This window comes from Tenrec ecaudatus, chromosome 12 (assembly GCF_050624435.1).
Source record: "Tenrec ecaudatus isolate mTenEca1 chromosome 12, mTenEca1.hap1, whole genome shotgun sequence".
NCBI lineage: Eukaryota > Metazoa > Chordata > Mammalia > Afrosoricida > Tenrecidae > Tenrec > Tenrec ecaudatus.
This window is the reverse complement of record NC_134541.1, coordinates 78,277,111-78,295,253: the sequence shown is the minus strand read 5'-3', so window position 1 is coordinate 78,295,253 and position 18,143 is coordinate 78,277,111. Positions and strand designations below refer to the sequence as shown.

General features: G+C 41.8%; 1 protein-coding gene and 1 pseudogene across 1 annotated transcript in view; both read right to left on the bottom strand.

Moving 5' to 3' along the window:
- Positions 1 to 18,143, bottom strand: part of SYNDIG1 (synapse differentiation inducing 1) — a 125,549-nt gene that overhangs the window by 41,058 nt on the left and 66,348 nt on the right. The gene's annotated exons all lie outside the window — the stretch shown is intronic.
- On the bottom strand, positions 7,023 to 10,021 carry LOC142422235 (importin subunit alpha-1 pseudogene; annotated as a pseudogene).

The following is an 18,143-nucleotide window of genomic DNA, read 5'->3' as shown; positions in this document are numbered from 1 at the left end:
CTGGGGTTTTGACTGTCATCCAGAGCTTTTTACAAACAGGATGCTCAAAGTTTAAGGTCTAATACCATTCCCTCCTAATCAGGACTATATTTCTGGCCTTATTCTCCTGTTGGGGTCTATATAATTGTTGTGGAGTGTCCCTTCATGATTGGAAGTTGCTCTTCTATTGACAAACCAACAGACGTGTAAATGCCTCCTTCAAAGTCTAGGTGCTCTCCTCCCCTGACCTTGACTTGACTTTCTAGTCAGGTTCCCTTCTCACTGTGGGCATGTCTGCTGCTTTGGCAAGATCTTATCTCAATGTTGTATAGCATCAAATGCATGGTTCTCCCTTTTCCTCATTCTTGAAGCAGTACCCCCAGCTGAGGTGAGGTCCCCTTCTTTGAGGTGGTTCTTAAGATGGGCATGTAATGGGCAGTGATGTATGGTTCATGGAAGCTAGGCACGCTCTCTACCCATTTGTTTGGCAGACAGGATCAGAAGGTTATGTGTTCTGAGAACAGAAGCCTGCCTGTCGTCGCGTTTTTCCTTATAGTAGCGGGCTCATACAACATTTGCCTTATGTGATTTCCTAACTTCACTCAGCATAATGGTTTCCAGCTCCTTCCATGCCACGCGGTGTTTCATGCTTTCATCCCTTTTTAGGGATGCACAGTATTAAATTATGTGTATGTACCAGAGTTTCTTTATCCAGTCTTCTACTGTTGGCCATTTAGGCTGCTTCCAGTTTCTTGCTATTGTGAACTGTGCTGCAATAAACACGGGAGAGCATGCACACATTTGTGTTCTGTATCTTATTTCTTTGGGGTATATGCCCAGAAGTGGTATTGCTGGATCATATGGAACTTCCATTCCTAGTTATTTTAGGCAGCACCATATCGCTTTCCATAGTTGGTTGTATGTATTTACAAGTCCACCAAGAGTGTCTAAATGGCCCATTCTCTTCACATGCTCTCTAGCATTTCTGTTTGCTTGTTTTGTTAATTGCGCTATCATTGTGGGTACAAAGTGGGATCTCATTGTAGTTTTTAATTTGCATCTCCTGGGTAGCTAGTGATAGTGAGCATATTTTTCATGTGTTTGTTAGCCATTTGTCCTTTTTTAAGACTATGTCATTTTTTAAAAACTGTATGACACGCTGTGCTACTTAGATGATTTTATGTCAGCCAAATATGCCTAGCTAGGGGCGGAGTCAATCCTGTCAATCAGGTCACAGACGGACGCTGTCTCCCTGGAGGTGTGGCTTTTTCTAATATGGACCACCCTGAGAACCCTTCCCGTTTGGCACCTTTGCCTTTCTGACTGCTAGTGCTCACCCACGGACCTTTAGAGCTGGTGGAGCCTGGCCATGTTTCTACTGACCTTGGAGCACAATGACTCCACTCGTTGGCCTGTGGTCTTCCTGCATTCTGCATCATTGCATGTGGCTATGTGAATTAGAAAAAAAATCTTATTAGGGGCTCTTACAGCTCTTTTAACATTCCATACATTAATTGTATCAAGCATATTTGTACATATGTTGCCTTCATCATTTCCAAAAGGCTATTTGAATTTGAAGAGGGACTTATGGACTAGCAATGGACTTGTAGACTTGAGTTGTACTCAACTTGGACCCTTTCTGGATATATAATTACTTCTTGATATAACACTCTCTCTTGTATATCTATGAGTGTCATTTGATTGGTTTCTCTGGTCAACCTGGCCTAACACAATGCATTTTGCCCACCTTTTCATTCCTCCTCTCAACCCTTTATTTCAGTCAAATGTTCACTTCTTAATTGCATGTAGGCACAACCCGACAGTGTCTCACCACCATCCTCACCAGACTCCAAACAATGTCCTTGTCTCACCACCATCCTCATCAGACTCCAAAAAATGTCCTTGTCTCATCACCATCCTCACCAGACTCCAAACAATGTCCTTGTCTCATCACCATCCTCATCAGACTCCAAACAATGCCCTTGTCTCACCACCATCCTCATCAGACTCCAAACAATGCCTTTGTCTCACCACCATCCTCATCAGACTCCAAAAAATGTCCTTGTGTACAATCCCAATCTACAGTCACATAAAACCCAGAAGTGCCATAGAGTTAACACGCTTTGGGCTTAGTTTATAGAAGAATGAGCTAGTAAATAACCTGTTCCATATTTCTTCATCTGGAAATGTCTCCACAGCTTCTCTCCCCCACCCTCTTTCTTCCTCTGGCTCCCCCTCCCACTTTTTAATTGGTTCATTTGTTATTTTCTTATTGAGCGATTGTAGAGTTCTGTAGGTTTTAGTAATTAGACTCTTGTTTATTGTGTCCTTGGTAAAAATCATTTTGCCAATCTGTGGGCTCTTGTTTTAGTCTTTTGATGACGTCTTTGGATTCAACAGGTCCTAGTGATCAGTTTTATCATCTGCTGTGTGTGCTTCCTTTGTTGTACTCAGCAGTCTAGGAATGCCCTGAAATAAGACCACCAAGCTTGTTCTAATTTTCTCATTGATGATCTTGATTTCTCTGTATCTTTAATTCATCCCGAGTTCATTTTTATGCACGAGGAAAGATATGGGTCCTATTTCATTCTTCTGTATATGGAGATTGAATTTATCCAACACCTTTTATCTAAGGCTGGCTTGATCTCATTGGATATTTTTTAATCTTTGGAGAAGATCCGTTGCTTGTACAAATATGCATTTATATCTGAGTTTTCGGTTCTTATCCATTGGTTTATGTATCCATCATTGCACCAGTACCAGGATGTTTTGATTACTGGGGTGATGGAGTAGGTTTTAGGTCAAGTAGTGGGAGGCCTCCTACTTGGTTCTTCATTTTAAGAAGTTCTTCTCTTATCCTGGGTCTCTCCACATGAAGTTAGTAATTAGCTTTTCCATTTCTTTAAAGAATGTATTTGGGAGTTGGAGTGGAATTGTGTTATATCTGTAGATTGCTTTAGGTCATGTAGACATTTTTCAAAATATTAAGTCTGCCTATCTATGAACACAGGATACTCTTCCATTTATGTAGGTCTGTTTTTGGTTTCTTGTAGTAATGCTTTGCAGTTTTCTATATACATGTCTTTTGTTTCCCTAGTTAGGTTTATTTCAAAGTATTTAATATTTTGTGATGTTACTGGGAATGGTATTATTTTCTTAACATTTTTTCTTTTTTCTGTAGCTCTCTTCACTGGTGTACAGGAATCCAGTTGATTTCTGCTTGTTAATTTTGTATCCTGCTATTTTGCCCACTCTCGATTATTTCCATGTCAGGGGAGCCAGCCCCTAACAAATCATCACAAGCCTGGCAGGCACAATTGTACAGCAATAATAAGTACTGATTATAGTAAAGTCATAGAGAATAAGAGAGATAGAAAAGAGAGTGAAATAAAGGAGTCAGACACATTTCATGGTAGCATACTAATCTCAGCTCCTCTTGGTGGTACATGTGGAGATGGGAGATGAGAGAGCAGAAGTGAGAGGAATTTATTGCTAACCAAGGCTCATAAATCTTTAGGGGTATGCATGTCCCTAATTACAGGTAAAGACATACATCACAGGAAGGAGTATACAATAGGTGATACAAACAATAGTAGGAGGATACACAATGGGCATAAACGTAACAGGAAGGGGATGCGCTAGGGGTGTACACAGGATAGGAAGAGGAGAGACTAGGAGTATACATGTGACAAGAAGGCGGACCCTAGATTCATGATGGAGGCCTAACCTTGGTCACCACCCTTGAGTGGGCAAGACCTCCCTGGGTTCTCCTACAGGTAAACAATCTATTGCTATCCTTATCAGAAGGGAGTGGGCCCTACTTAGGGTGGGACAGACTATACAGTCTGATTGCTCTAGATAGCTGATAGTCCTTAGTGAGAATTGCTTCTGACCTACTTTCATTGACCTCCAAGTATATAGTCATTTACCATGTGTAGCATGTAGGTAAGTTTGGCATATATTTGGGGGAGACAACTTGGGAGAAATCTTTCTGTTTGCCACATTTCCAGCAGGCTTTTTGTGAAGAATTGTGGGTTCTCTCTATAAAGGATTACATTGTCTGCTAAATGGAGAGTTTCACTTCCTCTTTATTTGTCTGTTTGTATTGCCTTGATTTCTTTTTGTTGTCTGATGGCTCTAAGACTTCCAATATGGTGTTGAATAAGAGTGGTGATAGGGGCATCCTTGTCTGGTCCTCATTTTCAGAGAAAATGTTTCTAGTTTTACCCTGTTAACCATGATGCTGGCTGTTGATTTTTTGTATATGGCTTTTATTATGTTGAGGTTAATTCCATTTACCTTGAATTTCTGAAGTCCTTTAGTATACTGAAATAGGAACAAATTAAAAGATCTTTGAAGTTTTGTTAGAATTATTTCTAAACCTTGTGATGTGAAATTACAAAGAATTATCATTTGTACCCACCTACCAATTAAAGAGAGCTAAAACACTTTCATGGACTGTTTAACCTACTGAAAGACTTAAGTTAAACTCAGACATTTCTATGATCAAGACTAAAGTTAAATTCAAGCATCCAAGACAGTTGCCTGGCATAAGACCCTGAACAGGCACAAAAATGCATTCCTGTATCTCTCTCTTTTTTTAAACTTTTGCTATCAAGGGGCTTCAAAAAGTTCCTGAAAATTTTCCCCTTTTCAATAATCATACCTCTAATAATGATTTCCAGGGTTTGGTGAATATTTATGGTCACTATTATTAAAGGTTTAATTGTTGAGTATGTGGTACCTCTGACCATCATTTCTGCCTGCCCTTCCCTGGTGTATTTCTTCATTGCTGGGATCTTACTGGTTTGCTCTTAATCTATGAATAAAAGAATAATGAAAAATAGTTCATTATTACAAAAGCCATGATTACTAGATTTTTTTCATTGATAAATGGCCAAGTTATGGATACAAAGGAAGGCCAGAACTTAACCTTTTGCCTTTACACAACGCTGAAATGGAATAAAGTTACATAAGAAGAGTTAATTAAAGAATCTATGAAACTCACAAGCAGTACTCCCTATATTTTAGGTCCATAAGATGGATTCACCTGGCTAATTCTCCAAGCAAATCAACACTAAATCAAGTTGTTTCTTTTTGCTGGGCATATTCTAACTGCACCCATATGAATAATCCAACCTTGAATAGATCTATGGAATGGCTTCTAATATATGAATGTGCATCAATTATGACCTTTAATGCTACTGATTGTTTAACCACCAATTGGCTACATAACTCAGGTACAACTGGGCTGCTACTAACGCTGTTTTATAGTTATATGGAACTGACAGTTGGCCCTGACTTCCAACAGTCTAGATTGTAAGATGCAATATGGTCATGAGTTGGAGTCAAGGATACATTTAAAATGGTTTTTTAAACAGCTTAATTGCCATGTAATTCATATTAAAATTCAACCATTTAAGCATATTTAAGAGTTGTGCAGTCAGTACTATAATCCATTTTAGAATATTTTCTTTTCTTTTGTATCTGCTGTTCTTAGCTTTACATTTCCCACCAACCTCCCCTGCCATAACCCCATGAACAATTAATCCAGCTACTATCTCTATAGATTTATCTGTCCTGGATTTCTTATAAAGAAAAGTATAAACAAAGAATGACAACAACAAAAATAAACAAAAAATACCTCCAAACGCCACAACAATCACAAAAAAAAATGGAAAAATCATACTCGAAAAGAGAACAGAAAAATAATACAAATTAGAGCAAAATTTAAATGGGTCAAAAAGGGAGAACAAATGATTAGTTGTTAAAATTTTAACCTAAGTACATATGCTTTCCAATGCACTCTCATAACAAGGCTATTCATGTTTTTGGTCAATCTCCAGATGAGATTCACCAGAGGAGGTTTATTCTAAGTGGGGGCCTTGCAAATGGATTTTGGGCTTTCACTGGTAACCAAAGCTTTTGGTAAACTGAGGGCTTGCAATTTACATTCTAATACTGTTCTCTCCTCCTATCCTGGATCTTATTGTGTATAATGTGGTTCTTTTGTGTCAACTTAGCTATCATCTCACTAAGACAAGCCTTTAAGACCCCATACACTATTGTTTCTGATAGCCAGGCACCATCTGATTTCTTCAGCAGGCTTTGCTATAGGACTCGTCACCACAAGGGACATGTGGCTGGTGGCTCATATGAACGAGCTGAAATGATTCTTTCCCATTGTCATTTCTTAATATCTGCTATACTATGACACAAACGGGGCTTTCATCCGGCCTTAGATATCTCCAAAATTTTTTCCCTCTCTCTTTTTTCTTTCAGTTTTCTCCTTTTTGCATATGATATGTCTAGGTTTTTCATATTCTAAATTTTGAGTTTCTCGAACGAGAGGTTTGGTGTGTATCACTAATACTGTGAAGCCCTCAGTTCTTGTTACTTCAAATATTTGTTCTGTTTCTTATTCTGTTATTCTAGTTACACGTATGATATACCATTTGATATTGTCCTACAATTTTTGGCTGTCCTATTCTGCTTTTTAAATTTCTCTCTTCTTTTGATCTTCAGCAAATCTGAGATGATACATTTTGTAAATTAACATGAGGGTGTAGCAAATTGGCATTCGCTATGTGTTTAGATCATCCAGCTCAAACCTTACAAGTGTTAATATACTTATTATGCATTTTTTCTGAACCAACACAAATAAAGATGGCAAACTTTCCCAGCAATTTGCTTTTATAATAATAAATATCTGTAAAGATTTAAAATGCTCTGGGCTTACTCTCTTCTGGTCAGACAATTACAGTCTTTTTCTGTATAAACACATAGCTTCAGGCTACAGATATATAAAGGAATATGCTAACTGTGCTTATCAAACCATTAAAGATATTCAATGACACTATCACCACGGTAATTCACTTTGCTTTACTGACTGAAGATTCATACGATTCTCAACACTTTATCCTCACTAGGCAATGTATTTGTCATTACTGCTACACATGATAATGTACACTTGATCAAAGCTTTTGTGTACAAATTTCCTTTCCCTTGTTTTTGAAGTAAAAGGAAAGGGTGGAATTTTATCTTTACAGGACACTGAGAATAAGACAAACTTGAACCAAACAATGTACACAACAAGCAACCCTAAGATTCAGCTGCACAATCTTAAAGGTCCCAGGGGTGCCATCTTCAACCTGGAAGGCATTTCTTTCAGACAAAGTTTCTGGCACAACATCCTGATCTTCTTCCTCTATGGAGAAATACTTCTCAAGTGAGCTCATGAAAACCTTGTACACAGAGTAGTTTTCATGGTTTTGTAGAACTTCAATCTTGTCCAAGCCTCCACATTCTTCAATCATTATACCAAGTTTCTCAGTTTCCCTGATTTTCTGAGCAGCTTGAAAGTACCCATTTAAGCTTTGATAAAAGGAGCAACCCTTCCACTGATCAGAAGCTGAAACTAACCTGGTCTCCAACAGATCTTGCTTAAGATGACCACAATTGCCATTTTTGTTAAATGCTTTTTATTACATTAAAAAATCATTTTATTGGGGCTCATACAACTCTTATCATAATCCATCCATACATCTATTATGTCACTTTGTACATTTGTTGCTATCAACATTCTCAAAACATTTGATTTCTATTTCAGCCCTTGGTATCAGCTCCTCATTTTTCCGTCCCTCCCCCCCAACTCCCTCATGAACCCTTGATAATTTATAAATTATTATTATTTTGTCATCTCTTACACTGTGCGATGTCTCCCTTTACCCACTTTTCTGTTAGACATCCCCCAGGGAAGGGGTTATATGTAGATCTTTATAGTTGGTTCCCATCTTCTACCCCACCTTCCCTCTACCCTCCAGTATCACCACTTCTACCAATGTCCTGAAGGGTTCATCTGTCCTGGATTCCCTATGTTTCCAGTTCCTATCTGTATCAGTGTACAGCCTTTGGTCTGGCTGGATTTGTAAGGTAGAATTGGGGTCATGATAGTTGGGTGGGGTGAGGTGGGGGATGAGGAAACATAAGAGTTAGAGGAAAGTTGTATGTTTCACCGTTGCCACACTGAACCCTGACTGACTCATCTCCTCCCTAAGCCCCTTCTGTAAGGGAATGTCCAGTTGTCTGCAATTGGGCATTAGGTCCTTACTTTGCACTGTCCCTCATTCTAAATGATATGATTTTTTGTTCTTTGATGCCTGATATCTGATTCCTTCGACACTTCGTGTGATCGCAATGGTTGGTGTCCTTCCATGTGGACTTTGTTGTTTCTGAGCTAGATGGCCACTTGTTTACCTTCAAGCCTTTAAGACCCTAGATGCTATATCTTTTGATAGCCAGGCACCATCAGCTTTCTTCTCCACACTTACTTATGCACCTGCTTTGTCTCCGGCAATCATTTAAGGCAGGTGAGCACCATGGGATGTCAGTTTAATAAAACAATGTGTTCTTGTATTGAGGGAATAATTAAATGGAGGACCAATTTCCATCTGCTACTTGAATACTAAACCTATAAATGTATGCACATAGATCTATTTCCCCATCATCATGTATAAATATATTTACAAATGTACATGCCTGTACTTCGGCCTCTAAAAATGCCCTTTGCCCCCTAGTTCTTTCCTCTATTTCCTTTTACTTTCCTCTTGTCCCACTATCATGCTCAGCCTTCATTTGTGTTTCAGTAATTACTTTCAGTTACATTGCCCTTGATCAAGCCCTACCAGGCCTCTTACACCCTCCTCTCCATCGATTTTGGATCACTTGTTCCCTTGTCCATGGGTTGGTCAGATTTATTTTGGTATACTTAGCAGTTAAAAGATTCATCAGCAGTTCTATTATGCCACAATGGAAAAGGTAGACAACCTGTTTGACTGTTCTGCTACTTTTGGTCACATCCCAGAGAGCTTCTTTTTCAGTCTTTCTTCTGCCTTAGCAAAAATGTCAATGAGGAATGGGACTTAATCCATGATTCATAGCTTGTTGTATCTGCTCCTCATGTCCTGCTGCGATGTTTGACATTGTCCATGTAGCTTCCTTCTGAACATTTACTTTGGGATTTGTTAGCAGACTGGGAAACCGAGCAAGTGTCTTTTATCTATTACAAGCTGAGTCTGTTCTCCTGCCCAAGTGACAATATTGCCCACGTCTGTTAGCACAGGACTCACAATGGTGATTCAGTTGCTCCAAGAAGCTTCACAAGTTGTGGCATCACTCCTGTTTTTACAACCATTTCAGTCTGTTCATTTGGACCATCAGTGAGACAGGAAACAGGCCAGAGGTACCAGCCAATACTTCCGGATCATCATGATGCAGAAGATGAACTAAAGTAGAAAGAATTTTCTCAACAGCATCTAATGGGGGTGCATGATTCTTATTCTGACAAAGGTTTGAAATGTCTGGGTAAGATTCTGTAAGTAACCACATGCTAAAGAAGACATGTTGGGAACTGCAAGGGGAACCAGCTGAGGGTCAACTGCACCATACTTAATAACCACGTCTCCGAAAGGTGAACCACCACCAGCGTTCAGACAGCTTGTTCACTGAGGTGAGGACGTGGAAATGCCAACAGAGAAATGAGTGCTGGGATTACGCCTTCATCTACCACTTAGTGTGTTCTGATGTCTCAGAGCAATGTTAATGAGCGTCCAGGCAGACTCAGACAGAATGAAACTACAGTCTGCCTTTGAAAAACACAAATTTCAGAATCAAGCCAGTCCATGTTGTTGTCTATGGGGAGCTGTTTTTCCCTGCAAAGCAGTTTCCTAGCAGCCTGAGTCATCCGGAGCTGACTTTTAAAATAGTTGCCATTTCTGCCTGACAATGTCATCATCACCAGACTAGTTTATAGGACCTGGCCGTTTCAGTTGTCCTGCAGTGGATATGAAGCATCATCAGGAAAGAGGCATCATAAATGCCCCAAACATTTCCTCCTTCTCAACATCTGGTCATCCTTCTTAGCTTTCCTCAGCTCCACATTAACTTCTAGGCAGCTCCGCCTTATTTCTGTACGATCTTTTCCTTTCTTCTTGGATGTGCTAAGCTGAGCAGCTGGTGAATTAGCATGCTCATTGGTGGTCATGGTTGTAAGACAAGGGGAGAAAACTGCAGAGCAGGCTTGGGCTTCCACAGAGGCAGAGCCAGGGCTCCCTGAAGGCAGAGCAGAGGCTCTCTGGCTGCAGGTCACATGCCCTTTGCCTCACTCAAAATGGCTCTGACTAACAACGGCAGCTCCCTATTCCTTGTAATGGCATAGTGCTATGAAGTCGTAAACTACAAGACAGTTTAGGTTTCAGAGGTTTGGCTAAACTGACATTTTCTTTCTGAATAAGTTATTTAGAAACTAGATAATTAATTATTAAATTTTCTGACCCTAATAATATGACATCTATGAAGAAGTCTGGATGGACTATTTGAATTCCCCAAACAATCGAATACAAGGAAAGCCGGGCGGTTTCTTCTCCTTCAGGCCGTATCCGGTTTCTTCTGCGTTGACAGTTTAGGGTGTTTGCTCTTGGAATGCAGTTGCCATGCTATACGGAAACTCACTAAGCACTCACTTTGTTTTTGGCAAGACCAAAAAGAAAGGCCATGTTTATCTACTCCCACGGACAGCCAGCTTAAAATCCTAGCCAATGATCAGCATCAACTACTTGGTACATAAGTGATGATGTCTTCAGATGGTTCCAGCACCCAATTTCCAAATGGTCTCCATCCTTAAGACATTATGGAGCAGAAACAAACCATCCCTTTCTTGTCTGGCCCCACATCCTGGCCCTATAGACTAAGTAAATTATAGAAGGGGTCTTTTTTGTAATGAGCTTTTGAGTCATTTGTTTTATAGCAATAACTAGTTCTGAATCTTAAATACAATATGCAGATTGAACAGAAGATGTGAGCAGCTGTTGCAGGCAAAAAAGTTTCCCAACAAAATCATTTCAAATTGCACAAAGTGTGTTTGGGAATTGAGAAAAATTCTCTACAAGTCTCATGGAATGTGGGTTGGTGTCTCCTGTGGGTTGGTACACATCTAGGTCTGTATTTAAGCTCCAGGGATCTTGGTTTCTTCACTTTTAGAACATGGAAACTCAGGCAGAGTCTGAACCAAGAAGTTTTAGTTTTACCCTGTCTCTTCTTTCTCGATGACCCTATCAGATGGGAGATACTAAACTCTGTGAGAATGCAAGGGTGGGATCCTCTTTCTGCCACAGAAACACTAGATTCGTGAAAACCAACCATCAAGATCCATCCAGAGCAGACGGAAAGAGGGTAGGCGAGTTTAACGTGTTCCTTTGCACCTGCCCTCAAACTCACACTCATTGCCATCAAGCTGATTCTAACTCACAGAGACCCTACAGGACAGACGAGAACTGCCCACGGGAGTTTCCCAAGACTAGAATAGAAAGTCTATCTTTCTCCTGTGGGGCAGCTAGTAGGTTCAAACTTCTGACTTTGTGGTTAACAGTCCAACATGTAACCAAATACAAGGAGACTTGATTGTGCTGTATAAGTGATGTTCCTTGATTCATACTTTGTGCACTCCAACTTCTGAGCATGTAAACAAATGGTCAGCTGTTCCTCCTTACCTTGAGCTGTGCCCCATCAGCAAATGAAGACCCTGAAAGCTCCACTGTACCAGGTTCACTGGATACACCTCAGCTCACATCAAAGAAATCAGCTCCTCCTCGGACGTGTGTGAAGGGGCCTCCAAGGGGCCTATCCTCTGGCAATATCTCTTACAATGTTTTGCTTCCATTCCTTAGGCCGTTGGTATCTAACAATGTTTCAAAGCTATGCATAAGGTTTTCAGTGGCTTCTACCTTTGAAGTGGGGAGCTGAGGACTTCCTCATTGTCTTAGATTGGAAGCTTAGCTGAAACCTCCTCACTTGGTGGCACCCTGTTGGCATTTGAAATACCAGTGACAGAGCTTTCCGCATCACAGCAACACACAAGCCACCACAGTATGACAAACTGACAGATGTACCAAAAAGACCTCGTCAACATTCTATCATTGAAGGAGGTAGCATATGAACAAGAACTAATGGTGCTGAAGGAAGAAGGTTCAACTGCACTGACAGCATTAGCCAGAAACAAGGCTCCAGGAACGGATGGAACACCCATCGAAATGTTTCAACAACTGATGAAGCACTGGAAGCATCCACTTGTCTGTGCATGACATTTGGAAAATAGCTACTTGGACAACAGGAAGAGATTCATATTTGTGCCCATTCCAAAGAAAAGTGACCCCAAAGAATGCTCAAATTATAGAAAAATATTGATACTACATACAAATAAAATTTTGCTTGAGCTCATCCAATAACAGTTGAAGCAGTATATTGATAAGAAACTGCCAGAAGTTTAGGCCAGATTAAAAACAGAATATAGAATAAGAAATAGAATTACTGATATCAGACAAATACTGGTATCTTGTCTCAAAGCAGGGAATACCAAAAAGATATGTACGAGTTTTTACTTGTTTTCCTTGTCTTTAAGCAAAGGCATTCTGTTGTGTGGAACAGAACATAAATATGGATGACTTTTCTACGAACAGGACTTCTAGAACATTTCATTGTGCTCATTCAGGACGTGTACATGGGTTGAGAGGCAGCTGTGCAAACAGAACAAGGGATCGCTGCATGGGTCAAAATCAGGAAAGGTGTGTATCGGGGTTGTATCCTTTCACCATACATGCTCAATCTGTATGCTAGGCAAATAATCAGAGAAGTGGCATTAGATGAAGAAGAATCTGATATCAGGATTGGAAGAAAGCATATTAATAATTAGTTCCATATGTAGATGACATAACCTTGTTTGCTGAAAATGTGGAGGACTTGAAGCACTCGCTGATGAAAATCAAAGATTGCAGCCTTCGGTATAGATGATGATTCAATGTGAAGAAGACCAAAATCCTCACCATTAGAACAATAATAGGCAACATTATGATAAATGGAGAAAAATTTGATGTTGTCAAGGATTTTTGTCATGTTTGGATCCACAATCAATGATTATAGAAACAGCAGTCAAATGATCAAAAATGTGTTGCATTCGGTAATTCTGCTGCACAAGACCTGGTTAGAGTATTGAAATCCAAGGACGTTACTTTGAGAACTAAGATGAATCTGACCCAAGCCTTGGTATTTTTTATGCATGTCAACGTTGGACATTGACTAAGGAAGACTGAAGAAGAATGGGCGCTTTTGAATTGCAGTGTTCGAGAAGAATGTTTGAAAGTTCCAAGGACAGCTAAAAGGGCAAACAAACCAGTCTTGGAAGAAAGATGGCCGAGTGCTCCTGAGAGGCAAGGATGGCAAGACTGTGCCTTACACACTGAGGACTTATTGTCAGGAGAGACCACTCTCTGGAGATGGATAGCATGCTTGGTGAAGTAGAAGGGCTACGAAAAAGGGGAAGGCCTTCCCTCAGATGGATTCACATGGTGGCCGCAACAGTGGGGCTCAGGGATCATTTGTAAGGCTGGCACAGCAGAGTGCAGTATTTCTTTGCTGTGAATCAGGTCACAGTGAGTTGGAAGTAACTCCATGGCACATAACAGCAAGTGACGTATTCCTGTCCATACCTTTGCAAAGAACAATGCTTACAAATAAGAGACAATTAACTATAACAAGCGATGGTTAAGGACGAGGCAGCAGGATGGGGGTCAGTAAAAGAGGATGCCTTGCGTGGGGCTTACAAGGACCCTGGGTGTTTAGACCAACCCTATCCACATCTTCCAATAAGGTCAAGTTTAGTAGAGGATCCTCATAAGTCTAGGCCCTAAAATTACAGGAAGCTTCCAAGCACCGGTACTCATCAGTGCACCCTGCGCTGCTTGAGGACACCCTGAGGGAGAACCTTCTCATAAAGAAATGTGAGCCTTTGCAGAGGCAGAAATGTTTATCTTCTGTTTAAGTACTTGACATTTTTGTTGATCGGGGGTGGGGGGAGGTGGTGCAAAGGAAAACAAAAAGCAAAATGAAGGAGAAGGAGAGAAAAGAGAAAAATAAATAACTCTTCCAGAAAGAAGACCAGGTCAGGGCAGTTGTTGGCAGTGTGTAAAACATCCCTTTAGCTTTGTTATGTGGAGGATATTAGAACTGAGATCATCAGGGAGGAACCTTCAATACACATTTACCAGCTTCAAGAGAGGAAGATAATGAAAGCAGCGTTGTAATTACGTCTCACTCTCCTTGGGAACGTGTGGGTTGGCAGTTAACAGGCTTGTGGGGAATACACTTTGCCGGCCAGAAGCAACGCTGGCAGCAGAAGAGAGCAGCCAGACCCCTGGTGCCTGAGGCCTACTAGTGTGACATGCAAAGAAGTGCAGGGCCCACCGTCCTCTCCTCCCTGTGCCCACCGCCTGCAGCCCCACCAGAGAAGAGCCATGACCCTGAACTTGTGACTTCTAGAAGCGAAGGAACCCAGGTGGCTTCCTTTTACCAGGCCAGGGCAGATGACTCTTCTTGTTTTCTTAAGGTGGAAAAGGCAGCCCGAGGTGTTCTGGGAGTGAGAAAGGCTTGTCACAGAGCACCATTCAAATACCAAGCATGATCTATATGCTGATTAAATGTCTCTCACTGATGCCTGGGACACTGTGCTTCAAAAGGGAAATGTGATTAGGAGTATGTAATACAAGTTCATTCACAAACTCCAGGGAAGTCAGATAGTTCTTTGCCACTTTTTCTTTTCCCTGACACCTGGTTCTGGGGAGGTAGATGGCCCACTCAAAGAGACTTGCCTAACTCATACAGAAAGTAGGCAATTAACATTCATGGGGCCCACTGAGGTGGTAGGTACAACACTAGGTCTAGGGATTCCCTGAGGAGCTGGACAGGGAAACCAAAAATTATAGGCCGCTCCTGGCAGCTGAGGCCAGGCTGTGGAGGGCGGATGAGGGTGGTAGCTGCTGGCAGGACAATGGCCAAAGGTAATACCAGAATACGTGGGTGGGAAAAGTAAGCTTCAGAGAAGGCTATGTGAAAATGCTGGTACAAGACTTGGAAGTCATCTAGCTCAGAAGCAACACAGTCCACGTGGAAGAAGCACACCAGCCTGTGTGATCATGAGGTGTCAAAGGATCAATATCAGGTATCAACAGAACAAAAAAATCATATCATTGTGAATGAGGGGAGGGAGTGCGGAGTGGAGACGCAAAGCCCGTTTGCAAGCCATTGGATATCCCATTACGGAAGGGTCTCAGGGAAGAGACGAGCCAGTCAGGGTGCAATGCAGCATCGATGAAACATACAACTTTTCTCTAGTTTCTAAATGCTTCCTCCCCACCCACTATCAGGATCCCAATTCTACCTTACAAACTTGGTTAGACCAGGGGATGTACACTGGAACAGATAGGAACTGGAAACACAGGGAATCCAGGGGCAGAAGATTCCTCAGGACCAGTGGTGTGAATGGCGATACTAGGAGGGTGGAGGGAGGGTGGGTTGGAAAGGGGGAACTGGTTACAAGGATCTACATATAACCTCCTCCCTGGGGAATGGACAACAGAAAAGTGGGTGAAAGGAGACGTTGGACAAGGCAAGATATCACAAAATAATAATTTATAAATTATCAAGGGTTCGTGAGGGAGGGGGGTGAGGGAAGGGAGGGGAAAATGAGGAGTTGATGCCAAGGGATTAGGTGGAGAGCAAATGTTTTGAGAATGATGAGGGCATTGAATGTACAAATGTACTTTACACAATTGATGTATGTATGGATTGTGATAAGAATTGTATGAGCCCCTAATAAAATATATATAGTTTCAAGAAGGGTACTGATGTTTTGATACGCAGCTCCTTTGGGGCCTGAGGAAACCAGAGACCTTTCTCAGAGTAGTGTTGTAAGAGCATCAACAGAATACAGAGGGTTCAATAGGGACCAACCTGACTGAAATAGAAATGTCATGTTTGTTGTTAGGTGCCATCGGGTTATTTCTGACTCATAGTGACCTCTGTACAACAGGATAAATCACTGTCCCTTCCTTCGCCATTCTCACAATTGCAATGTTTGAACTCAATGTTGCAGCCAGCGTTAACCCACCTTGTCAAAGGCCTTTTTCTTTTTTGCTGCCCTTCTGCTTTACCAAGCATAATGTCCCTTTTCCAGGGCCTGGTCTCTGAAATCCACATGGGCAGTTCTGCCCTGTCCTATAGCATGACTATGCATCAGCACTGAGATATTTCCAAATATCTGCAACAATTGTCATGGGATGTGAACAAGTTATGGATTTTGAAGTGGCCACGTCACAGGCACTGCCTGCATTTTGTTGCTCTGTTCATGGCTGTAGGGAAAAGCAGCACCCACATTCACCGGTGTTTTCCTGGAGAGCACAGGGAGGGCTCTGGGAATGCTCTGGGAAAAGAGGTAAAGAGAGAGGAGAAAGAAGAGGAACACACATCTTTGAGTGTTTGGGGGTTCTGGGCAGAGCACGTGGAGTTACAGTGTTGGCAGGTAAGAGATCCACTGCCCACTGAGGAGGGCTTATTCCTAGACAAGTGTGGGGTAAATGGAGGCCTGTGTCCCTCTGATAAGGTGGTTAGGAAGGACAATATCAGCCTAGCGAGGGGTCCTGGCACTCACGTCCATCTCTCCATGATTCACTGTCTACAGAGGTATCAGGATCCTCCCCATCTAACCGTAGGGCTGCAGCAGGGAGCATGTGTGACAGCTCAGAAAACCCAGCACAACACCTAGAATTGCTGTTGGCAAGTGTGTGCTGAGCACCTAGGAAGCAGGCACATTGCTGCTGCCGTGAGGTGCTGTCAGGCACTGGTGGCACTGAGGACCTCCCCGCACTACACGTTTCTGAGTCTTCACATCATCTGTCCACCCTTGAGCTTTACTTTCTGATAGTGACAAGTGGTTCCTGTTCTATGCTGTGAGCTGAGTGGGGCTATTTCTAAGTGAAGATGTAGTTAGAAGCATGTATAAGGTTGACTCTGCTGTAAGCCTTGCTTCCTACCTTTTGCATTATGTTAAATTTGTAGGAACTAAAAGCCATCATTTGGCAAGTTAATGTATAATAAGGCCAAGATCAGTTTTGTTTATTTTTTTTTTTACTAGTCAAAGAACTTTATTAACCTTTGTTTCAAATCTTAATCCCAGACTTCTTCAGTGTAACTGGCTACAAAGAATGAATTATATAGAAGCAAAAACATAAAAGAGCTGCAAAGTTTAATATGTTTGGGCTTAAAAACATTAGAGATTTAGATTTTATCAGATCCATACACACCATTTTTTAAAACAGCAGTCATCATATAAAATAGCGGCTCCAAGTACCTTCCTCAAGTTTTACCTTCCTCAGATGTTGACTCACGTCACCTCATTCTTGGATGCCTCATCAAGATTTTCCACAAGATCTGGAACCTCATCTCATCACCACCATCATCGTCATTCTCTCTGTAGCAAGTGGGCCCTTTCCATCCACAGATTTCTTGGGAAGCATTTCGAGCAGTCCCAGTAAGCCAGTCTGGCTGGCTGGGCCCCGCTGGTTGAAGATACTGGGAGGAGCTCTGTCAGCTCCTTTGTCTCAGCATGGCCAGTGATGGTGATGGTGATGGTGAAGGTGGTGGTGATGGTGATGGTGTTTAGGGGCAGTGATGCCAGGACTTTAGGCTTGTGAAAGTGGTCACTGTTCCGTGGTTTGTAAGCATATTCATCTCTTCAGTGCCAGAGATATTGTCGACCCCTGGCTTCCTTAAGGAGAACTGCAGTGCTCTGTCATCTGCGTGGCTGTTCTGTGAACCACCATCACCTTGCTTCCGGCGGTTCTTTTCCCACCAATGCACACTTGTGCCTGCAGCTTTGCGAGTTTTTCGTGATTTTTGACCCTTTCTTGCTTCTTATTGGAGTGGAAATGGGTCCTGGCCTGGGCCTAGGGCTGGCACTCAGCAGGTCTTTGGCAGAGCAGCTGAGATTAGGTGCCCACATGTGGGAACACAAGATGGCAGTAGAGCCCAAGATCCGTTTTCAGACCTACCACCTAAGGCATTCTTTGGCTTTCTGACTTGGTATACTCACTACATAAGTGCACTCTCTTACCTCCCTGCTGCCTCAAGACAACACATCAGGGTGCCACAATATCTTCCTGCCATAAATTAAAGGCCCTCTCTCCCATACGCTTCAACTCAAATCATACTGTGCCTTCCTAACAAAACAGAGGAATTACTGGGAGAAAAGTCTGTCTGTTTACTCTCTGGTAACCACCTTG